The sequence below is a fragment of the Lissotriton vulgaris genome, chromosome 6 (assembly GCF_964263255.1).
Source record: "Lissotriton vulgaris chromosome 6, aLisVul1.2, whole genome shotgun sequence".
Classification (NCBI taxonomy): Eukaryota; Metazoa; Chordata; class Amphibia; order Caudata; family Salamandridae; genus Lissotriton; species Lissotriton vulgaris.
This window is the reverse complement of record NC_141694.1, coordinates 143,584,194-143,610,397: the sequence shown is the minus strand read 5'-3', so window position 1 is coordinate 143,610,397 and position 26,204 is coordinate 143,584,194.

The following is a 26,204-nucleotide window of genomic DNA, read 5'->3' as shown; positions in this document are numbered from 1 at the left end:
GAGTAAGAACAAAAAACAGGGGAAACAGCAACAGAAAGTGGGGTCCCATCCTGCTTCTCCTACACCTGCCTCTACTGAGTGTACATATGAGTTGCGCGACCGCAGTACTATTAAGTCACCTGATAGATTTCAGGCTCCTGAACTACGTTCTCCACGCTCTTTGCAGGAAACATCGGTCTCAACCACCGGTGGAGACAGAGGTCGAGGTGACCAACAGAGCCGTGAACAGCCTTGCAAGGCTGATGGAAAAGGCAAGTAAGACGAGTTTCAGCAACAAAGACCCCAGTTTCAAAAGAAGAAAGTTGCTGCTGTTACACCGAGATGTGCCACAGATAGTGAGAACCAGCTTCGGAATCTGACATGGCCCTGATGCTGTTGGACAGCGCGGCGGAGATTACCACTACTGAAGGTGACAGCGGCTGACACCTTTGTTGTAATTGAGACAGCAGACACTAGAGTGCTCCCCCTGACAGGCTTTATGAAATTGTCCTTGTAATTGAAGGTGACATAGAACGTACCGTAAAAGGGGTATTTTGGGAAAATCTAACTACTACCTATGATATTTTGTTAGCGGAGGTCGACTGGCCCCCTCCTTTTGTCTTAGCTGCTCCCAAAGGGGAGGAGGTAATGCTCCCTAATTTCGCACACACAGTGCCGAAAGAGCAGGCGTTGCATTTTGCAGAAGATTGGGCTAAGGCGCTTGCGCTGGCTTTGTACCGTACTCACTGTGGGTGGGACAAATTTTCCCCTCAACATGAGATTCCTTTGCAGACAATGCCACAGCCTCAACCACAATACCCCATGCGGCATGAAGCAAAGGGTTCCATTGCGGAAATCCTTGAACAATTGGAATATCAAGGTATGAGTGAAACGTCTGTGTCTCCGATGCATAACCCCCTTTTTACTGTGACCAAACCAGATGGTTCGTACCATTTGGTATTGGATTACCGCCACTTAAACTCACATTGTTGTATGTGCGCGGTGCAGAATACTCACAGTTCTGCTCTTGTGGATAGTCTTGTGCGTAAACGGCTCAAAACCACACTTGACATTTCCAATGTTTTTTTTGCCCACAATCTGTCCCCACTTAGTAGTCAATGGACAGCTTTTACCAGTGGTGGCAAACAGCACCAATTTCGCCATTTGGCTATGGGCTATAAGAACAATCCAGGTGTATTTGCCGCTCAAGTTGTCTTTCTCTTGGAGAGGATCGACACAGATGCATGTTCGTATGTGGATGTCATTTATCTCACAGAAGAATTATGGCAGCATTTGTGCCGAGTGGACTGCATAATTTGCAATTTTGCGGATTTTGGCTACAAATGTAACTTTGCGAAATCTCACATTGCAGAGTACAGTGTTGTTCCTGGGAAACAAGCTAAACAATGAAGGTAGAGGTTTAACTCCTCACTTCCTGGAGAAATGCCCACTTTTGCGAGCTCCCACAACACTGAAAAAACTACAATCCTTACTGGCCTTTTTGAATTTCGGGCGTACCTACATTCCTGAATATGCCCAGCGTATCAAGCCTCTTTACGTATTGATACAACCTTCTTTTTCCAAATCGTGCTGACTGCCTGAGCATTCAGCCATCTTGCAATCTTTGAAGGCTGATCTGCTTGAATCTAAATTCTAGCTGACCCGTGATAACCACACCAACCTGGTAATAAGAATCGTTCCAGGGGCAGTGGGTTTCACGCACCTCACTTTTAACGAGGGTGACACAGTCCCTATCGCTTACAAGTCACACTTGTACACTTCGGCTGAGTTGCGGTTTCCACTGTGGAAAATGTTTTGACAGCAGTGCAAATGGTGACTCTTAAGGAATGTGCACTGTCGCAGGGAAAACACATTTTGGTTTTTACTCCGTATCCTGCCTTAGAGTCAGTGACGAAAGCCAGTGTACCAAATTCCAAAGCTTAGCACCCTCGGTGGATACAATGGGCCATATCCTTAACATCTCCGGATGTCACGTTCATTTTTGATTCCTCACTGCAGACTCAAGAGTACTTGCAGCATGAATTTGTTCATCCTGCTCCTCTGACTATTCGCCCACTTGAGGATTTCCGTTGTATCATTTACACTGACGGAAGCGCGCAGGAGGCTACGAGTTCAAAGCGTGCATATTCTTCGGCCTGCGCAACTGTGGTTGGTACTATGGTGGATGGTGAATTCAAGTCCGATGTCGTCCATACTCAGACATTAAGGGGCTCTACCGCCCAATTGGCAGAGCTCTGTGCTCTGATGCTTGCATTGGAGTACACGGACCCCAGTGTGACCACTCTAATTGTAAGTGACTCTTACTACTGTGTTCAATCCTGCAATGGCAATCTACCCTTTTGGACTCAAAATTATTATCGTGACTCCAAGGGGCGAACAATAAAACATAAAATGACCTGTGTTCGAGTGGTTAAGCTCAAAGAGAGGCTGCCACTTGTCTTTGTAATTCATACTCTGGGTCACCAGCATGTTGGAGTTCACGCTGTTGGCAGCTGTCTCACAGACAAGGCTGTGAAGACAGCAGTTGCAACATATTCAGTAGCAGCGGTTGCACGTTCCAAACGTAAGATTGATGATGACATCTTGGCAGCTATTGCTGCAACAGAGAAGGGAGGTAATTACCCTAGGGGTTTCCCTTCTAAATTCTCTTATCATTTAAGTCCTGATAAAGTTCCTCATGTGAGAATTAATGATGTTGGTGATAGGTAATACCCAACGCGGACCGCAGGCAGGCTTTGATTACAGCAGCTCACACCGGGATGGCTTCGGCGCATGTCGGCGTTTCAGCTACTGTTTCTCTTCTCCAGCAACGATATTGGTGGCGGGATTTGTACAAACACGTGATTATGTCCTTCAATGTGGAATTTGTCAGCAAATTAAACCTTCTACTGCTGCACAACTGCCTCAAACTCAGTTGTACATATCTAATAAACCACTTGCGTGTGTTTATTTACATCACTGCAGTTCTTTCTCATCTGATACTGCGTATAAGTACATCTTAGTTGCAGTTGACTCTTGTACGCGCTTTGTGTGGCTACGGCCTCAAAGGAGTGCTGATTCCAGATCTGTCGTAAGGGGTTTGCGTGTCTTTGTGGGAATTTTTGCGTGTGGTACCTTCCATTCGGACCAGGATCCAGCGTTCGCCTCTAAGGCGTACAAGGATGCCATGGCTTCATTGGGGGTCCAGGTCAAATTTTCGTTTCCATACCGGCCTGAGGGTAATAGTGTTGTGGAGCGGATGAACCGTGACTTAAAGCAATCCTTGACAACTAAGGTATTAGGTACTGGAAGAGACTGGCTTAACCACTTCAATAGCGCACAACGTGCACTAAAAAATCTCCCTAGAAGGTCTCTGGGTGGGCGGACCCCATACGAAATGCTCTTTGGCATCAAAATGTTTGTCCCGGACCTTGATGGTCTAGACATGGCGGCGGCAGCCGCATCCTTTGACGTAGATGAACATTCTAATGTTTTGCAGCCTCTCGGCATTCAGAGCAATCCTTGTCAAGGTCAGACTCCAGTCTATGTTTTGCATTAGCCGAGGTGCTGAGTCACAGGAGTAGCAAGCGGTGAGCAGTGAGCCGAGCTGCAGAGGGAGAGCTCTGTTACGCTGCTACCTGCCCTCGATCGACTGCGAGTTTCCTGCGAGTTTCTGCTGCTGCTGACAGCTGAGCAGTTGAGTGGAGCGGCTCCTGTCTTTCCTGTCTTTCCGCCCTCGAGCCTCTTCTGATTTCTCTGTGCACGAACCTAAACCAGAGATATCGGGTAGAACTGCCACCCGCAGCCTAACGCGGCCGCAGCCTATCTCACCTGCGGCCAACACACCAGGACCCCGGCATCGGATCCCGGAACTACGGGCTACCCGGCGCGGTGCAGGTAAGAGGCAAAAAGTGGCGGCTAGCGGTGGCGGTAAGCGGGGGTTGTGGGTCCGCTCCTTCCCAGTCCCGCCACTCAGCCACTGCAGACCACTCCAGCCCACTAGCAGCCTCGGGCTGCACTGCCTTTCCTGCCTGCCTGCCACCTGTGCTGTGTCGCTCTGCTCCCAGCTCTCCTCAGCCCCGCTGCCACCTGTAATGGACCCCAGCTTTTGCCTGACAAAAAACTGCAATATTGCCAACTGCCTCGAATTTTCGATTGCCCACAGTAAGGTGATGAGCGGGTCTGTGGCTGAGCCTGGGGATGACACCAGCGTGACAGCGCAGAAAGGTTGAGGTTGAGGAGGCGAGACGGTCTGGCCACGGCTGGCTTGTGCCCCACCACAGGAGGGGGTAGCGAACTCCAAAACAACTGTCCTCACCTCACCTTCTGGCTTCCCTGACTACTTTGGGCTACCTCAGGCTTTACCAGCTTTACCAGCCTCACCATCAGCCCCTTTGTCAGCCCCCCATTGTAGTGTAGCGCAGCTCACTGAGCACATCAGGGGGAGTTGTGCTGGGGTAAAGGCTGGACTACTGGACTACTGGATTGCTGGGCTGCTGCTAGGTGTTTTCGGGTTGCCTAGAGAGCAGCAGGAAGGAGAGGAACGTGATTAGCAGTTAGCACCCCTCCGGCACCCCACCCGTTACCCTGGTACCCCACCCCTGCGGTTGGTACCTCCCTGGGTCCAAGGAGGAGTGTGAGGAGCATGTGGAGTGTAAAACAACAGTGTCTAGCAGCCTCAGCAATCTGGACAGCAGTAGACACTCTCATTTCCATACGGAAACGTCCTTCTACACAGCACACTTGAACTTATGATACATCACCTGTTAAACCAGACACGGTCCACAGAGCCAATTATTAGATCGGGCCGAGTAAGGAAGACTCCCTTAAAGTCAAAGTTAAGGCCCAAGTCCAAAACAAAACAAGGAAGCGCAAATGCGAATAAAGAACAGTCGACTGGGCCAAGGATGGAAAAAAGCAAAGAAATCACAGAAAGTATCCCAGTCATGGGGATCACCAGCACTTGCTCTGGATCAAACTCTCCCACCAATGGAGATGACGTCAGCACAAAGCTAAGAACGGGAGAATCAACTTCTCACCAACCAGCTAACCAGATACAGTCACCTGGAATGCAAGGAAGTCAAGACGACTGTGCCCTTATAAAAATTGACGAGATCCCGTGAAGGAAAAAACTTTGCACCTTTCAACTCAAAATCTACACGAAATTTGCATTTTTGAAAGATCTGGGTACAGCAATCTATTCCAAAACTGCAAATGTAAAGGGGTTGTGATCGCCATTACAGCCAGAGAAGTTTGGACCAATACACCAGCAAACCAAGCAGTTAATCAACCAGCCAGCCGACCAGGCTCCTCCTATGCCACTCACCACCCTATTTGAACTCCAACCCCAAACTTCACCTTACCAACTCAGTAACAAAGTGAGAAATCCTGACAAAACTGTCCAAAAGAACACACCTACGACAGACGGTTAGATTACACCAAAAAGCACTGTTGATATCAGGATAGCCGGAAATACCTTAGAAGAGGTTACAGGGGCAAGAGCTGGAACCGATATACTAGGGGGTACGCCCCAGAACCAGCCTACTGACCAACTGGAAATGGCTCTCCTGATTTCTCCTAAAAACAGCTCTCCACCTCAGCAGCAAAAACTAAAGCCAAGGTTCGGGGGCAGCATAGTGGTCATGGGGTGGATGGTAATGACAGCAACAGCTCCGACCCCTTGGGAAGACTACGATCATGCTTAAAATCATTCGAGTAAGACACCTGAGGCGTCCAGCCTGATCCTAAATTGGCGGCTGTCTTTCCCCCTAGCTACTATAACTCGTAAATACTCACCTCGGGAGACAATGCAAACACTGGCTCTACCCTCAGGGCCAAGAAGCCCAAGATGGCTGCCACAGTGGTCCCTTTCCACGTTGTGCTCCTACTATGGGATATTTAACTTGACATTGACCTTTCCCTCATCCGGACATTGAATCTGTGGACTTACCCCTGACCGTGGAGACCTAGTTTTCTGGCCAACGCCCCGTGGAGCTACCTGGAAGCTAAAGACGAGATGGGCTGTGAACCTTCCCCCTCTGCCGTCACCTACCCAGCTGGACGTTGGACAGATTTTTTTCCTGCATCTCTTTGTCATATGCTCCCTCCTACTCTTTACCCTATCCCATTACCCCTCTACGCTCCAATTATTTTGCCCTCTATGTTCTTTAAATGTTTTCCCATTGAGACCTAGCTATTTGACCAATGCCCGGTGGAGCTACCTGACAGCTATAGAGGAGATAGGTTTTTGAGACTTCCCCCTCAACCGTCACCTACCCAGCCAGACTTTGGGCAGACCTTCCTTCATCTCTCTGCCATTTTTACCTCCTACCCCTTTACCATTACCCCCTTCCCCTCTACACTTCACTTATCTAGTCTTCTATGCTCTTGTAATGTTTGTCTAGCAACTGATGTAAAAAGGAACTGATGTAATCTTTTTGGAACCTCATGTAAAGTGCTCTGATACCTCCGGGTCTAGCCAGCGCTATATAAAACTCTTAAAATAAAAAATAAAAAATACCGGGTGCACTAGTTTACCCAGAGCTCTCTCACAGTTCTTTGCCCAGTAAGCCATCAGAACGCCACACAATGTCTCCTTATGAAGACTCTCATATATCAAGTCTGGACCTGTCCTTCCTGGCCTCACAGGAATGGGAGGAGCTTGTTGCCTCATATAATCTAAAACCTGCTCAAAATAACACATCTCCCGTATCATTTAATACACCACTGCATGAAAGAAGCAAACTCAGCAACACTATGTCCACACAATCAATTTGGGTGGCAATCCTAAACTCAATGCACTACTCAACAACAGCTTTACAATATCAATCTCACTAATGGATTTACAACTTACGGTCCTTCAGACATTGGCCGACTTCACGTCCGGGATCAACAAAAAACTATTTGAGCTCAATAACCTAATTAAGCGAGGACAAGAAGTGCTCCACGGCAACCAAACCATCCAACTCGAATGCACTTGTGCACCAATAATTGACAAGCTAACGACATTGCCAACTATGTTAGGGAATCTTCTATCGGAAATAAAAGGCAGTGCTCCACCGCCCCTTATATCTACAGATGGTCAGTACGAGACAGGGACTGCCTCGTATGTACCCCAAAATACTGAACCAACAGCAACTAGCTCTTCCAACACTGCTGCAGACATTGACGCAACGTCAACAATGGACCAAATAGCCTCATGGCTGCTTCTGACGGCCAACGGCCGTTGCATGCACTACCTTTGTAGTGCTGCGCACGTCCGTTGGCCGTCGTGGCCCCGTCCACTCAATAGAACGTTCCGCACTAGCGTGGAACGTACGGCGCAGCCAAGGGGTTAAAAACGGCCCCTCCAAATAAAAATCCTACACCTCGGAAAGCCCGTAATAAACAAAAAAGGAAGGAACGCAACAAGAAGCCACTAGCTCTTACTTTAAACACATTGAGCAAACCATCCGTCATTATGGTTGCACAAGACCCCGATTTCTACAAAACCGGGCCCAGGTTCTGTTCCGCCTTGCTGGGCAGGTTGGATCAATCCACCACGGAGTCCCCTACAGTTACGGCTGTCACCTTGGGGCAACCACCGAGCCCAGTAAGAAGGAAGGACCCGAAAGTGAATGAGAGGGAGGAGCTAACAGTAACATATAACGATTCAGCAAGAAGGAACATCTCAACAATGATCGAGAGGCAGGAGTCAATATTAATAGTAAAAAACTCAGTAATCCCGAAATGCATCAACAAAGACCAACCCCAGGGGGCACCATTCAATGAAGCCCAGTTATTAAAAAATTAGGACCATCAGAAACAATTGACGGAGGACCCTGTAAAGCAAAGCGGCTCGCTCAGCAAAATCAAGTCTCTATCTGCCCTCCCGACAATTTCTCGTAAATCCTATACTCAAGGAGTAGAACAGAACAACCTTCTGCAACCAAAGCCTCACCTACAGGACGAATACCCACTTACAAATTCAAGGAAAAGACAACCGAAGAAGTGGTCAGTACCATTCTCATTCCCGAATATGAATCACGGGGAAGAGTATCATATTAAACAGAGGGAACGTTCTACAACTCTTAAATTCCAACCAGAGCCTGGGAAACATAAATTCATTGGACCTACTTTCCATAGAATTTCTTCCAAATAACAACTGCCTGGGCCCGGAGGTAACGAGGACAAAATGGAGCTCAAGTGCAATCGCGAATAAAATCAAGGAAGAGGAAAGTACGCTCAAACAATGGGGCATTAAAATGGCAGTTGAATTGAAATCTCCTTACCCAACTCCGTTCTTAAAAGCCCGAGTTATCGTCCCAGACAAAACTATCACTTCAGTATTAAGAGGGGCAAGAAGCAGAACCCCCAGCGAACTCACTGCTTGTACAGAGGACTCCAACTTAAGCAGATGCTCAGGGTCATTAATTCAAACCTTGAAAGTGGGACCAGAAGCTCGGTCACAAATAACACGCACAATATTAATAGACCATCCAAACTGACAAGAATGCGATACCCCTCAGATAGCTTTACCTGCGCAAAGTCAAATAAAAATCTGCATTTGGAACATCAATGGCCTGGCAGCCAAATTGGTCGATTACGATGCAGTTAGCTACCTGAAATCATTTGATTTAATACTTCTCCAGGAGACCTGGGAGGATAAAACCAAGGAGCTCCAAGGATATTCCTCCTACTTTGTCCCAGCAACAAAAGACTCTAACTTTGGTCGGTGTTCGGGGGGACTAATGATGCTGGCTTCAATTACCACAATGGGGTCAATAAAGCCTATAGATGCAAAAATTACGGCACATAACGCAGTCCTCGCAACATAAAGCTCAAATTTAACAACACAATACAAAAAGTTACAATAATTAACATTTACGTGCACCCTAAATGTAAACAAAATGCTGTAAAAGAGCTGTCAAATGAAATAAAAAGGATTATGGACGAGCAAGACACTGATCACATAATCGTTGCTGGTGACTTCAATCTACACCTTTTTGTGACAAGCCAGGATGACGGTCAGGTGCACAAACTTACATCACTCTGGGGGATACCGATTCAGGGTCAAGCAAACCCTAGCAAACCTTAAAGATGGGCCAAATACCTGCTACAAGAATTAGAGCATTTAAATTTAAGAGCACTGAATGGCCGCTTCTTGGAGGATACTCCACCAGTTGCTACTTTTCACTCCTCAAAAACATCTTCCTATCTAGATTATATGTTTGTAACACTAGCCATGTTTGATAAAATAGAAACCTTTAAAATAGGTGATAATGTTCAGAGCAATCATCTCCCACAAGAAGTATTGCTAAAGGCAAGACCAGCTGCCACACTTGACACCTGGAACTCGATGGAAATCGACGAAGTTTCTAATCTAAAGCGTTTAAGGTGCAATGTCAACAATTTTGAAGCCCTATCAGCTTCTGCTAAAACTTTATTTGAGAGAGAAAAAGATACCGGAACTACAATAGTAACAGCATGGGAAAATTTCATTAAGACCTTCAGTGGTAACTTTGCAACCGGGACTAAATCAAGACAATCAGACGTACTAACAAAAGTGAAATTCAGCCCGGAAACTAAGAGCCTTAAACGCACCGTAAATCAAACAATTCGACAATTGCGAAAAACACCAGGGAACCTGGAGCTGCAGTTTACCCTTCGACAAATGAAGGCGCTATTGAGAAGGAGGAAGTGGCGAAAATTAAGGCAAAAGAACGACGAAATATGGGTTAAATTATTGCATGATGCCAAGCAATGCAACAGTGCCAAGTTCTGGCAAACAATCCACAAGTTAGAACAACCGTACCATCCAGGAATTAACTCCAATATAACAGAGTCTGTCTGGGTAGAGTACCTCCCCGCCCATTTCAACAAGGAAGGGAAACTAAATAAGGGTGTGGGCACCGCGGTACCGGACATTGAACCCCCTAACAAGGGATATGCGATACAAAACCGTACCACCAAAGCTCACTTGGTCAGCAGTAATAGCATCCATAAACAACAGGGACCCCTGTTGGCTGGTGACTTCGACTCTACAGACTCCTCTGACAAGGAAGGCTATGCTCCTACGGAAAAACAGCTAAAAGGCTTAATAGCCAAGGGTAGAGACATGGGAGCGCCTGGCCCAAACGGAACCCCACCGATATTGTATAAACACAACGCTGTCTTTTGGGGCAAGGCTCTTTTACTAGTCTTCAAGGGCTTAAACACCATAGTCACCATTCCGGAATCATGGAAAGGATCAATTATTAGCTCAATTTTTAAACAAGGCAAAAGAAATGACTCAAATAACTACCGACTAATTGCCCTTCTTGATATAGATGCCAAATACTATGCCGGAACACTCCTGGAGGAGCTATCATCCTGGGCTTCAGATAACTTAATTTGCCCCACTAATCAAACTGGGTTCTGTAGGGGCCAAGGAACTACAACTAATATACTGGCTCTCACGCTGTTACTGGATGCAGCCAAAGTATCAAAAATGCCTCTCTTCCTGTGTTTCATTGACTACACAGCCGCGTTCGACCATGTTGATCGTTCCAAACGTTGGGAAAAACTGTAAAAGTGGGGTATACTAAACACACATTTGGAACGGCTAAAACAGCTCCACACAGACACATGGATCAGGGCCAAACTAGGCGCAGGGTCAAAAATCTCAAAACGAATCATGACCTCGAAAGGCCTTATAAGAAACAAAACGATTGCCAGTACTGAGCTAGACTCACCAATTATTTATTACTAGACTCTATGAATGAAACATAAAGATCCACATTTTTTATTATTCGACCATTAATTGGTTTATTTCACAATTTTGCAAGATTGATTTTATCAAAAAAGGGTTTTTGTGCATGTGTATTCTAAATAATACAAATGAACAAACTATGTACACTAAATACAAGACATATTAACAGGACACCTATACCCTCTAAATGTACACCAACAAATTTACCCCTCACAAATTTGGCCAAACACTAGTACCACACACTCTCACAACATACATACTCCATACCAGTGCGGGTCAGGCTCGCTGTTGCGTAACCCACAACCTGGTCATAAATATTCCTAATCCCAATGTCAAAAGGAACACTAAATGCAATACATTCCAAATACAATGTGGATATGATTTGCCGTAGTCACAACAAAACAATAAGTCATTAGCTATACAAAATTTAAGTGAAATTATATTTGACACAGGATAGACAAGGTCAACGCGTTTCGAACCCGGCTGAATTCAGGGTTCTCCTCAGGACCACAAGACTCTACAGAAAAAAGAAAAAAGAGACAAAAACATTCAAATTTAGACTACCTACACTGCAATATTCACAAAAATCTACAGCATCCACCGGTGCAAAACTGCCTACCTTATTTCTTCAATGAACCAAACACCTCTTGGAAAAATTACTCATGTGCCAGCATTCTGAAACGATACACACAAGAAAAAGACAAAGGATAGACTCTTTTTTTAGACAACTGTCATAGTCACAGATTGTTCTATACAAACAATGGGAGCCAGAGTAGGTGTGCTTACTCAAAGCTGCAAGCAGCAGTGTCCTGCTGGTGGCTCGGTCTCCAGTTGGATCAATTGGCACGTGTTTAGCATCCAAACTCGAATTTATGCCCTGCCACACGATCAACATATAAAGCAAGGGAAGCTTACCGCTGGTGTCTAAGACACCGCCTTTACCAGCAACACGTTAATTGTGTCCGTGTGTAGTCGAACTCTGCGGGCAAAACAATGTCAATCAGTAACACGGTAGCGGAAGGAATCTATCTCTCGTTTTTAGGTCTCGCCTGTCGATGCGCATGCGCATCGAGCAAGCGAGAGTATTGGGACTTATCCACTCTTTCCCCAACTTGCAAGGAATCGTGGCGATTCCTTGCAGTGCCCGTGACTTTTAAGCTCAATGCGCATGCGCATTGAGCTTAAAAGCGCGTGCACGTCCGTCTTGGTTTACCCGCTCCGCCCCCTCCCCTTCCCGCCGTCTCGCATTTCCCCTGCCGCATCAAAGGCTTTCACGGCCGGCCGGCCATGCTTTCAGTTTCACGACCGGCCGGCCGTGTGAATTACATTCCAAAGCCCGCTCTCCCTGCTCCGCCCCCTGCTCCGGCCGAGACGCATTTCTCCTCCCTCCTCCCCCCTCCTGGGTCAGGTTACCCTGCTTTCTCTTTGGTTTTTTTTTCAATTGCCACCCCTACAGCCAGCACACACATCTGTAAGATGTTGGGGAGGGAGGGACTTCGAGCACACTTAGCAGCAGAGCAACTCAGATGGAAATCGTATCGGCAATACGAAAATAAAAACAGACAGCCTTTCCTTTCCCGCAATTCCCTCTGACATTCCAGAATATTCTCTCTCTTAAGCATCCACTGTGGTAGCATGCTGCATATAGTCCCACTAGCCGTTTACTCCCCTCATTAAAGTACCTAGAATTCTAGAGTTGTTTTTCATTTTGTCAACACAGACACACCCTTTTGGCAAGACCGCATCAACAGTCCTCCCACGTCCAAAGTCGGCTGCATCTGTTGCTTTCCCTATTGTTGAAAATTCATGCCACGTCCAAAGTCGGCTGCATCTGTTGCTTTCCCTATTGTTGAAAATTCATGCCTTAATCCTATTTCACTTATTCATAAAGGGGTTGCAGCGACTTAGTCTTGCAGTACTCACTCTTGCGTTGGTCCTGGATTCCATGCCTTAATCCTATTTCACTTTATTCATGAAAAGGTCACCCCGAGTGAAACGAACGGGACGCGATAGCTACCCCACGGATGAATACGGCTTAAACGTCTGCTGTAGAACATGCAAACAGCAAGCTGGCAACCTCGGGAAGTACGATGGAAGATTATTATTACTACAATAAATAGAATGACTTCAATTCATAAAGGGGTTGCAGCGACTTAGTCTTGCAGTACTCACTCTTGCGTTGGTCCTGGATTCCAGGAGTAAGACAGAGAACTATGGGAGTAAGTCACCTACAAATATCTTTCTGAATAGCCCACGATGAGTTTATAGGGACCTTGCTAAGACATATTTTGCAGTTTCATAGTGTAGCACATACTATATGCTATTATTACTCAATTGAAAGAAAGTCCGTTTCTAGACCTCAGATGGATGAAAGAGAGCGTAACACAGCCATTCTGGAATTCAAAGCTGTAATTTACAGATTACAAAGATTTCAGCAGAAGGGGCACGATTAGTAATGCTTTTTTTAAAAGTAGGTGCATCTTTCTACAATCTTAGATGTGATTTACTTAAAATTACCAGGAGTAAGACTTGCTTCCTCATGGTTTCCGGAAGAAAGCACATCCTACTCTTCAAAAGGACTCTCAAAAAATAATTTATAAATCAGGCTTGGATATTCTGTTGTAAATCACGTCTAATATAACTACTCATAGACACAGCTTTGTGAATTGTGCCTTGAGTATTCAATTTCACAGGAACGAAGATGGCTTTTGTCAACTCCGCTCAGGAGCTCCTGTATATTAACTCACCCTCACCCTCACTCACCCTCAACACCTCACTCACCCTCACCCTCAACACCTCACCCTCAACCTCAACCCCTCACCCTCACTCACCCTCACCCTCACTCACCCTCACCCTCACTCTCATTCACCCTCAACCCCTCACCCTCACTCACCCTCACTCACTCACCCTCAACCCCTCACCCTCAACCCCTCACCCTCACTCACCCTCACTCACTCACCCTCAACCCCTCACCCTCAACCCCTCACCCTCAACCCCTCACCCTCAACCTCAACCCCTCACCCTCAACCCCTCACCCTCACTCGCCCTCACCCTCACTCACCCTCAACCCCTCACCCTCAACCCCTCACCCACCCTCAACCCCTCCCCCTCAACCCCTCACCCTCACTCACCCTCAACCCCTCACCCTCACTCACCCTCAACCCCTCACCCTCACTCACTCACCCTCAACCCCTCACCCTCAACCCCTCACCCTCAACCTCAACCCCTCACCCTCAACCGCTCACCCTCAACCCCTCACCCTCAACCTCTCACTCACCCTCACTCTCACTCACCCTCACTCACCCTCACTCACCCTCACTCACCCTCAACCCCTCACTCACCCTCACTCATCCTCACTCACCCTCAACCCCTCACCCTCACCCTCACCCACCCTCAACCCCTCACCCTAACTCACACTCACCCTCACTCACCCTCACCCTCACTCACCCTCAACCCCTCACTCACCCTCACTCACCCTCACTCACCCTCACCCACCCTCACCCTCACTCACCCTCAACCCCTTACCCTCACACAGTGCAATAGGTCTCGGAGCATTTGAGTTAGAGCTTTTAGAATTGTTTATGGCTTTTTTTATTTGTAATTCTTTAGCATTGGCTACAGGAAACAAAAATGCTAAAGATTTACAAAAAAAACCCATAAACAATTCTAAAAGCACTAACTCTAATGCTGCGAGACCTATTGCATTTCCAATGCTTGTTTGTAGAAGTCTCCTGGCCAGTTCTCCTTGCTTTACCTAGATTCGGTATCAGGCGTATTCCTTCCTCATTTGGCTTAATTTCCGCAATGATTTGTGGGGAAGGCATGGAACGTGTTGTGTTTATAGTACGTGACCTATCAGTTATCGTGAAGCACAAACACGTGATCACTCCGTTCGTGGGAATACCTTGGATCATGGGAAATGTCGCATATAACTGGCGCTGCTGCTCCGTAGTCATGGCAACCCTGACCCGGACAAAACTTTATCAGTCCTCCTTTGTGTCCCTGCTCCAAATGTGATTAAGGATTCATGTTGGAAAACGGGCTGAATTAGTAGACTGCGTGGCAAGCGACAATGTAAAAATCGGCTAGACTAGACAGTTAAAACAACAGAGGCTTGCAAACCGTTCACCACCGTCTTTACATGGGCATTTACTAAGCTTTAAGGGTGTTATTGCCCACCCTCAATTGCAAACTCTAGCTGACTGGCTTTGAGAACACAGTAAGGTCACACTCAGAACAACAGTGTATGTTAGAATTAGAGCCAGAGAAATTATGAGGACCAGAGTCATTGTGAGGACCAGTCGTAGGCCACCCACGACCCATACTTTTCATGGATGTACAATCCCCAAGGGTCATACTCATGACCTAAATATTTCAGAAACCTCATTGAGGCCATGGATTGCTGTGTTAAATTTCATAATTAGTAGTGCCTCATGCTGACTTAGCTTTGCCTCTATGTCCCCACCTAGGGGGTCATTCTCGATTTTCGAGATGACAGTTCATTTCAAATCCGACTCCTTGTGGCCTTTAGATGTCCAGTGGTTGACCTAAGGGGCATTCACCACGTTTCTCCTTAGTCTAGATTTGTGCTGTGTCATTCGTTGGTGCACTTCCTGACTTGTTTTTCCAACATAAAGTTTGGGACAAGGGCACAGGACTCGGTACACGACATTTTTCGGTTTACAATTAGTAAACATTTCGTGTTTCCAATGGATCCCCTCAAACACAAAGACTGATCCCTCCATTGTAGAGTCACAGCAAGTGCAGGTGCCACATTTATGGGGGCCCACGACAGGTGCTAACCCAATCATACTTCTCAAGGTTGCTCCTTGCACACTAGGGAGGGCAGCCCGTATGATGTGATTTGCAACACTTTTTTCTTTTTTAAAAGCAAATAGGGGAGGCTGCGATAGCGCGCTGTCCAGATTTTTCACCAGATGCCAGTTCTGAATGATAATCTTCCTCAACTGATGGGCATTAGGGCAGAACGTGGTAACACATACCATCCTCTTCAATTCTGATCTAGATTTCTTTTCAAGTAGAGTTTCTCGTGGCACCCACCAAGCACGGCGAAGAGCGTGCTTGAGTAATTTCTTTGGGTAACACCTATCTACTAGACGGCCTATGATATTGTTTGCATGGAGGAAATACTCGTCTTTGAAGGCACAATTCCGCCAAATCCTAAGAAAATGCCCAAAGGGCAAGTTTCGCTTTAAACTTTTGGGATGATTACTAGTGTAGTGGAGCGCTTTATTCCTATCTGTTGGTTTACGAAACAATGTTTTTACTAGTCTACCTTCCGAAGGGTACACTTGCACATCCAAAAAGGTGATCAAATTATTAGAGGAATTACAGCTGAACTTGATGTCACTAGTTCTGGTGTTCAACCATTCACAGACGTCATTCAACTGGTCCTGTGACCCCGTCCAAATCAAGAAAAAGTCATCGATATAATGCATCCAATTTGCAATACAATCGATGAAGGGGTTGTTGTTGAAAACAATTTTTTCTTCGTACAGGCCCTTAAATAATACTGCCAACTCTGGGGCAAAGGGACAGCCCATCGCCACACCTTTTATTTGGTAAAAGAATTCAGATCCAAAGGAAAAATAATACTTTTGTAAAGCAAATTTGTCAGTTCTATAATAAAACTAGTCTGCACTCTCGCTGGTTTCTCCCTAGTGTCAAGGAAGTATGTCAAAGTTTCTAATGCCTGCTCCTGAGGGATTTGAGTGTAAAGAGAGACGACGTCCATCGTCACCATCAACTGTTTTGTGTCGTCATATTAGACTGTGGATAATCTGTTTAAAAAAAGCTGTAGTGTCATTCAAATGTGCAGGAATCTCATGGATGAAGGGCTTTAAAAAGAAATCAATGTATTTAGCAATCGGTTCAGTCAAAGACTCACAACTGGAAAGTATAGGCTTACCGGGCGGGTTGATTTCGCTCTTATGTATCTTCGGCAAGACCTTTGCTTTGTAAAAATGAATATTCTTTTTGGCCAAGAATGCCTTGATCAAACCCTTTCCGAAGAATGCTGAATAGTTCACCTTGTAGTTCATTGGTGGGATTTTTTCCAATACGCCTGTAGCATCCCGTATCATCCAACTGGCGCATCACTTCAGTCTTGCATCTGGCAATATCCCAAAGGACCACCGCTCCTCCCTTGTCCGCTTGTTTAATTACCAGTGATTTATCATTTTTAAGGGACAAGATTGCATCCTTCTGACTCTTAAGGAGGTTGAATTTGGCATATTACCTCTTATTTTCCATTGCCGTTATACCTGAGAGAACTTTTCTCTCAAAGGTGACTACCTCCTTCGGGATTTTGTTACCTGGCGGGCAAAAACCTGACTTTCTCTTGAGACCAGTTACTTCCATACTGGTCATTTCTGTTGGTTCTATAAAAAAAGTTTTTAAACTGACTTTTCGACAGAACTCCATTGCTTCAAGCTTCATTTTTACAAAATCGGTTGCTCTAGAGGGCACAAAGGAGAGTCCTTTTTCTAATACTGAAATTTCACGGGGACCCGCCACTCACCTTCGGGTGTTTCTTTGTTGCTGCCAGCACCGCTTTTCCTGCCTGAAGAGACCCGGACATTCTGCCACACAACTCCTGACAGTTACCTTGTTGCTCTCGCGGACCGCTACTGCCGGGGCACTACATCCCCCAGGAGGCAGTGCGGTCTCGCGAGAGGGGCCGCGAGAGTTCGCGCCAGTGCCAGCGCTCAAATCCACACAGGGGCCCCCGCGTCGCGGCCGACAAAGCCAGGTTAAGGCAGGGCTGGGCCATCCCCCTTTCAACTTTTACCCGGCATCTTCAAGGATCTGGTTAGTGACTGTTATTTGGACAAATTAATTTGCTTTTTGTTTTCCCTATGTTATATTGTAAGTAGGTTTTGGGATCCAAAGCAGATAATGTCTAAGTCTGTCCAAAAGGGTGTTGTCGGGATCTTGATGCGTTCCTCCTACGAGCTGAATCCGTGCTTATCAAAGAAATTGAACTTACTCAAAAAAGACTGTCCCATGACTCAAGAAGATCCTCAGTTTGGGCTCCTGTATTGTGTTCTCAAGAGGGGGTGGGTGGTTCTGTTAATGTTTCACAGCAATCGTCATTGGGGCAAACACTCCCAGTGCTACCAGTCCCCTCAACTCCTGTAAGTGTTCTTTCGCCCACCACCTCCACCTCCACTTGTTGTAAATCAACAGCGATTAGATTAAGCATTAGCAGAAGACATGCAGTATTTAACCATGGTCATAGCAATTGAACCGACTGCATTTTGTATTTGTGACAGCCATTTTGTCTGCCACATGTTGCCATGTGCTCATCGTGTGCTTTGTCCTACCTCCTTGTTAACTGCGCCTGAATTCTGCCCAGCAACAGGCTATATTTAGCATCCCCCACTTTCAGCATGCCCAGGCTGCCCAGTAGGGTCGGCAGCTGTTACTAATTAGTTCCAGATAGGAATGTGTTTACTAGTTTCTGAAAACTGTTAACTCCGCCCACTCATCGATTGTGCCTTCCAATATGCCCTTATATGTACATAAAACGCGCTCTTGTATTTTGTACCGCCTTCTTTAGAGCCTCCTCATCGTTTATAAAAGGGGCCATATGCTTTAGTTCGGTGTGCTACTCTATGCAATACTGAAGGGTGTTGTGTGGACTGTAGTACCACCTTTAAAGGTTTAATAAACTATGCTTTTGTATTTTCCAGTTTCTGTGCCAACTTCTTCCCATGGTCTGAGGACTTTGTGCAGAGAAGGGCGAACCCCTTGCACTGGTATTCCTTGCTGAGGCTTGCTAGCATCACACTGATATGGTATTAACACACCAGCAGCAGCAAAATTTGTCTAACAGGGAAGAGGGTAGAGTCCCCGCACCACCTAAGAAAAGAAAAGCCGGTGGGCTCCCCTCTACCTCACATCAGACCAGTAAAGTAGCAAAAACTAAAGGGCCGGCCCGTGGCAGGAAGGCCCATGGGCAAGAGGCGGTTACACCCAAACCTCCAAGCCACTCACCGACTGTTTTGAACTTTACTAGCCAGATACCCTGCGTCATGGAGGACAGGCTATTAGGTAGGCTTGAGGAAAAACCTTTGAAAATGCTGGATCCCCTAGTGTTGAAATTCGATGCCATTAGTGAAATGTTATCATCTATTGAGGACCTTCTATTAAGGCAAGAAAATAATTATTTGAGTTTGTTGAACCCTGCATCAGTTCCTACTTCTTTGATTCCAGCTAGTACACACGTTAACAGCAATGCAATGGGCGGCACCATTGCTGAAGATCCCCAGCCCCCTCTATTAGGTAATCATTCCTAAATCTTTATTTCGGCACTTTGTGGCCATAAAAGATGTATGGAACCAAAGTACATTTCACAGTAGAGAAAAAAGCAATTTACATGATGTCGGAGGGGGTTTGCAGGAATACATAAAAATCCATAAATTAGTTAAGAAGGCATGTATAAAACATTTACATAAGAACAATTACACAAAACCAGTTATCTGAATCCTAGGAGAAATTCATTATTATACATCAATAAGAGATCAGAACAACCTTGTCCACCACAAATAAATATACACAGACCTAACCATTTATAAATCCAGTCCCAATTTTTTACGGGTATAACATACTGACAATAAAAATCTGCTTATACAGAAAACAACCAATTGTCTGGAATCAGTTTTAATAATCCTATATGCTTCCACATAGGAGCGTACACCCATGGCGTTACACAGTGGTTTAATCCATCTTTTTCTTGCTAATAAATATGCAGTAAAAAAAACAGGAAGTGATTATCATCCTCTTTTGGATGGACGGCCAACACATACACCTCACACTTTTTGGAGACCCCACCGACAGAGACCAACTGGCTAACATTACGTTAGTTTTAAGTATTCCATATCTGAATTTCAGATATAGACTTTTTGCCAGGGGTGGTTGAATCTCATCTAAAAAGTCCTCAAAATATGGGGAATCCTTGAATGCCAAAAAACTCCTTGTAATGGTACCGCCTTTGTGGTTATTTGGGAGATTGTATGCTATGTACGCCCAGAATTTTGTTTTGACTAGTTTTTTGCAACTGGGTATAAGACATTGGGGTTCCTCCCAAAAATGAGACAACCCAATTCTGCTAAGCCATGTTTGAACGTGTTTCAACCAGGGGTTTGAATTGTAAAGATCTAGACTCTTAAGTTCGAGGAGTCTATCTCTATAGTCTCCAAGTTCTGGTGTGCACCAGAGTCTCACCCAGTAAGAAAGTGGACGTAAAATGGCAAAATGATCTGTACGTTTTGTACTTAGGTCTAACAATAATGGTAAAAGTGGGGTACGTTTGGGTAGTCTTAAGATACTTCTATAAAACTTGTTTTCACTTTTTGCAAATAAGTTCCCAGCTTTTGGGCCCCAAATTTCTGCGCCATATAAAGCTGCAGACTGGGCCTTGAATTTAAACACTTCTAATGCTGGTGAAATTGATTTGCTGAAACTCGCCCCATGTTTCTTTAAAATTGGTAGTGAGTTCTGAGTTGAAATAGTTTAGCTTTTTTCAATTTGGGTTTTCCATGAATTTTTCGAATCTAAGGAGACTCCCAAATAAATACAATTAGACACAAGTTCCAGTTTTTGATTGTTTAGAAAAAAGTTCCCCTTAAATGATTTATGGGGATTTAGGGCCATACATTTAGTTTTTTTCGCTTTTATCTCTAGCCCTTTCTGGTTACAGTAAAGTTGGAATCTATTTAGAAGGGTTTGAAGACCATTAGGCGTCTGAGAAATCAGGATAGTATCGTCCGCAAATAAAAGTGCGGGGACCCTTATTCCATTCAGCTTTGGGTAATCGACTAGTGGCGGTTGAGCCAGCATACAATGGGAGAGTAGTGCTTGGGAGTAGTACATGCAATAAGGACACACAGGGAGGCATACCCAAGCATTACGCCAATGAGTCCCTCAATCTACCACCTGAGTCCAACCCCTATACTATTGTTCTTACCATTGTACCCCACTTGCAATCTGGCGCTGAGGAAAACTGGGCCTCGTTGAGAAATAAGGCTTTCCATTTAATTAATTCCAAAACTAGATTGGGGTCTCTTATTTGGGAGCTTTAAATTGGCACGTAGAATAAACTGGGTAGGCCCTGCCAGGAAAACAAGTAGAAGTGACTGTGTGGTGGTCAATTTCGGGTCCCCCCACATAGTCAAATCAATCGTTGACATAGCTGGCTCACGACACTTGAGTGAAGATGGCATAAACATCGTTCCACTAGGGTTTTTTTTACCAAGACATAAGGCCACCGATGATATCCATGGGTGTACGTAATCCTGTTCCGCAGGTACAGGGGCGATATGAGTTCTCTGTCCCAATCTTCAATAGATTTCAATCCTTTACAAATCTGGAGGCCATAGACTGACTGGGTTTGGATATCCAGTCAAACCCAGCTTACTAGGGTCAGGCTATTGTAGGAGGGGGCAGTGTAACTACCCACTCAAACAGAGGGAGGAACCTTGTGTTACTGGAAAGAAGCTCGGCCCACCCGGTAACACCAGGGCTCGATGGCAATATTGGGGGCTCATCTCTCACGACCAATGACCAAGCACCCACTACCTTAATACCTAACACAGATCCTGGTTTACCGACTTCTGCTCACATGGGGCCCTGTCCTGCTCTTAAAATCATTTCATGGAACGTAGCGGGGATTGCATCTAAAATTGTAACTACGGAATGGGCGTCATTTATTGAGGAGCATGATATGTATTCCTTCAAGAAACTTCGGCGGTAGATCAAGTATTCTTTGAGGGCTATATTAACTTTTCAAAATTAGCAGTTCAGGGAGATAGGGGTAGACCGAAGGGGGGCATATTGATTTGGATTAGAGAGCTCCTTTCCTACAAACTTCAGGAGATTGTTATTGACAGCCAGGACATCCTTATAGTGAAACCTTCGCAAGGTAATCCCCCTGACACTATATTTGTTAATGTTTATTCTAGGGGACAGCAAGGAGGGAGGGCATCAGAGACAATAGAACTTTTAGATACTTTTTTAACTAACTATAGAGACAATACTAATATCATAATTGCAGGGGATTTTAACTGTACATATTAACCACTTGACTGTGAGGAGCTGAACATTAGCTTTGAGGAAAACGGCCAGTGGTTGATCCCTTCACTAGAACTTCATCCAATTAAAAAGTGGACAAGAGCAGCACTCCAATTAAAAGTTTTATGCATGGAACAAGGGCTAAGTGCGGCCAATGGGCATACAAAATATGATAAAGAAGGGACATCGACATTTAGAAATGGCCATCGATCCAGTTGTATAGACTACTTTATTTTAAATAAGGAAATGTGGCCAGAATTGTTTGATATGAAGGTGGTAACCAGGTCTGAGAGCCATCACAATCCACTCTCAGTTTCAATGCGGGCACTCGCCCACAACTGTGGTGAAGGTGTGGTAGACTGTCCGGATTCTGTAGAAGCTATCCTATCCAATTACATCAGACGTCTCAAATGGTGCAAGGTCGCAATTGACCCTGAGAAGTTGCTAGCTATGAACAATTTAGTAGTTAATACTAATGATATTCTTCTGACAGAGCTGAATTGAGGGTTGCTAGGGACAGGTTTCCCCAGGTTCATGAGCATCTTTTTAATAAACTGAAAAGTTTCTTTATCACTAATAATGAAAAAGGGCCAGCTCCACCTACCACAAAGGGGGCAGCATGGTATACCTCTAACTGTCTTTAGCATACAAATCCCTGGCAATGGCAATCAGGAGTAAGGATCAGGCCTCAATTAAAGACACGAGGCAGGTTTACAAGGTGGCCAACCTGAAAGCCAAGCAAGAATGGGACGAGGCCAACTGGGCTGAACTTCTCGAGTCTTGCTCAAGGAGGGATATGACTCGTTTTTGGCACCTGGTGAAATGGGGGAGTGGTACTCCAAGAAATGTTCCAGTTAACCATGTGGAACCAGATAAATGGATCAGTCACTATAGCGGCCAATTTGCAAACAGTTTGGGAGCCCAGGACAACTTAATTGCGCCATTGTCCTCTGTCCCACTTAACATCACTAGATTGGAAGTAGAACAAGCGCTCAAATTAGTTCCAAAATGAAGGGCCCCAGGCCTCGACTGTGTCCCTGCAGATCTTTTCATTCATGATCAGACATCTTGGGCTATCTACATCCAACTAATGATGAATGCCATCGATGAGGGAGCAGCTATTCCTGGCTCGTGGGCAGGCGCAGTTATCCTTCCGATTCATAAAAAGGGGGACCCATCCCAACCAGGGAATTACAGGCCTATAACCCTGATTGACTTATTCAGAAGGTAATGGCAAGAGTGATTCTATCTAGAATGCAGGTATGGTTGGACGAGCATAACATTCTTTCTGATTTACAAGCAGGTTTCCGACGAGGGATTAGTACGGTGGACCAGGTGTTGAGGTTTATTCTCATGTACTGGCGCACCGTTACTTTAGGAAATGGGTCAATTTACGCAGGTTTTGTGGACCTCAGGTCTGCATTCGACCTTGTGCCTCGCTCCAAACTGTGGCAAAATCTTATCAAGCTGGGTATGCCACTGGAAATCGTATCCTTTATGGTTAAATTGTATACAGACAACTATGCCCAGGTTAGATGGAACACCTTAGGACATACAACTGATACATTTTTGGTGGAAATGGGGGTAAGGCAGGGGTGCGTCCTCGCACCCACCCTTTTTCTGATATATATTAATGGGGTACTTGAATACTTTGAAAATTGCCCCACGGACGCCCCCACCTTAGCTGGCAAAAAGATCCCACTGCTAATGTTTGCCGATGATACCCTCATATTATCAAAGACACGTCAAGGGCTTCAACGTGCGCTAAACAGATTCGAAGAGTTCTGTGCAGATCATGATTTAGCAGTTAATGTAGACAAAACTAAATTCATGATTCTCCAGAACTATAGCAAATCCATTGGCGAAGTTAGGATGCATGGTTGGGTCTTAGAGCAAACCGAAATATCTTCCTACTTGGGTGTAGTTTTCGATAAACGGATGAGCTGGTAGCCACAAGTAGACAGCCTCTTGGTTAGACATGCCCAACGTTCGGGTGTCCTGCTCAGGGAGCATAGTCGTTCATTTACCAAACCTGTGACTCCAGTATTGCACATTTACAATCTAAAAATGAGTGCCTCAATTCTATATGGCTTAGAGCTTTGGGCCCATGCGAACTATGAGGCTCTGGTGGTGGCGCAAAACAAATTTCTCTGATTCATGTTGGAGCTGCAACAATCCACCCCTTTGATTCCCCTGTATTTGGATCTGTGGTGCCTCTCCATCAGAGATGTAGTTCGCTACAGGTTACTAATATACTGGAGAAGGCTTCGGGTGACTCCTGAACTTACCATCTATGCTTTGGCTGTTTTAGAACTCCGTGACTTAGATGTGAGCAATAACATTGGGTGGTTTAGGAGTATTAAAAATGTTCTCTGTGATTTGGGCATGTACCAACTGTGGACTTCTCTGGCTCACAGCCCATTCCCGAGCACAGCAGAATTTAAGGGTGCATATTGGCACCTGGTATATTCCAGGCAATTTGCATCCTCATGCAGTCCAACTCTGTCTAGCACCTTTCTACAAACTAAACACGAACCCAAGTATGAACCATATTGGGATCTCATCACATCGCTCCGCGATAGAAAACTTTTCCACCAATTTAGAGTAGGAACCCTACCTACCAAGACCTTCACCTCGAAATGGTCTAATTTGGGCTCCAACTCTAGTGATTGCCCCTTTTGTCCAGGCCATCGTGATACTAAGAAACATATGTTATTTGTCTGCCCAGCCCACTGCAATCCGAGAAGATGCTGGCTGAAACCAGTGTGTTTAAATATGGGTACAAGGGACCACAGTGAGGCCTATAGATTATTGAAAACAGCAGTGAATGTCCCCCTGGTGGTTGCCCTAGCTAAGTTCCTGGGACGGGCGTGGGTGACCCGCTGGTCAGCAGGGAGGTATAGTTAAAACTCCTCTGCTTATATTTTAAACTTTACAGATTGTGGATTACATCTATTTTTTTATTTGATGCTCGTATGTAAATAATATATCGATCTTGGGTATTACTTGGTATTTTTTTATAGTTGTATTTAATATTTATTGTTTTAACATGTCATACTTGTCCGTAATACTTACACTATGTTTCTCGCGACAGTGTAATTCTATTAATTAATCAACTAATTCAGTCCCTCTGCGGTTTTGTGATGACTTTTGTGATTTATTTTTAAATCAAAATAAAGTTTATAAATTGAAAATTGAATTGAAATTTCAGCTGCTGATAGGACACAGTCCGATAGATTGAACACTTGGGACAGTTTCAACTCTTGTAATACTGCTGGCGTGTTGTCATTTCCCAGGGTTGATTGTTGTAAATGAATCGGCCCCTTGGTCTTTGCTGGCCCCTGCCTAAAAAAGGTACTGGATAGTGCTGTTGTTGTTGATTATGTTGATTACCTCTTTGGTTAGTGTTACTCCTAGTGTCACTTGTGTCAGTCTCACCTCCCGAGGAGGATGAAGTGTCCGAAAAAGTAAGGAATGTATTCCTTGATCTCCCTTGGGAATCCTGAAGGAACCGCCTGGAGTCGGTCCGTGTATAGAAATCTGGTTGTAAATAAGGATAAATGGTTTCCAATGTAAAATTCTTCTTATCCAAGTCAAATTTATTACTTTTTTGAGTAACAGTGTAGTCCTTAAAATCCAATATTTCTTTGTCTACCTTCTCTAACAAGGTTTTAGCATCAGTAATCAGTTGATTGTTTTTGATCTCTGTTTCAAGGGATGATATTTCCTCCAGCTGTTTAAAAGAAATCCTATGTGCTGTCTCAACTGTAAGGACCATCAGGTCCCTGCTACACTTGGTCTCGATACAACTGTATCGTTTCAGAATGCTGGCACATGAGTAATTTTTCCAAGAGGTGTTTGGTTCATTGAAGAAATAAGGTAAGCAGTTTTGCACAGGTGGGTGCTGTAGATTGTAGTGAATATTGCAGACTAGGTAGTCTAAATTTGAATGTTTTTGTCTCTTTTTGCTTTTTTCTGTAGAATTTTGTCGTCCTGAGGAGAACCCCAAATTCAGCCGCGTTCGAAACGCGTCAACCTTGTCTATCCTGTGTCAAATATAATTTCACTTAAATTTTGTATAGATAACGACTTATTGTTTTGTTGTGACAACGGCAAATCATATCCACATTGCATTTGGAATGTATTCCATTTAGTGTTCATTTTGACATTGGGATTAGGAAGAAATGCGTTACTTACCTGTAACAGCAGTTATCCAGTATTGGTGTCTTTCATAGATTCACATGCCTGAATCATTCCCCGTCGTCGAGACGGGAGCCTCCGGTAAATAAAAAAGTAATGTCCATAGACATACATAGAGAGAAAAGGGTCCAAGGGTCTCCCCTTAGTAGCCTTTCCTTGTCCTTATGTAAAAAGGACCAAACTGACATAGTCAGCCAATCAG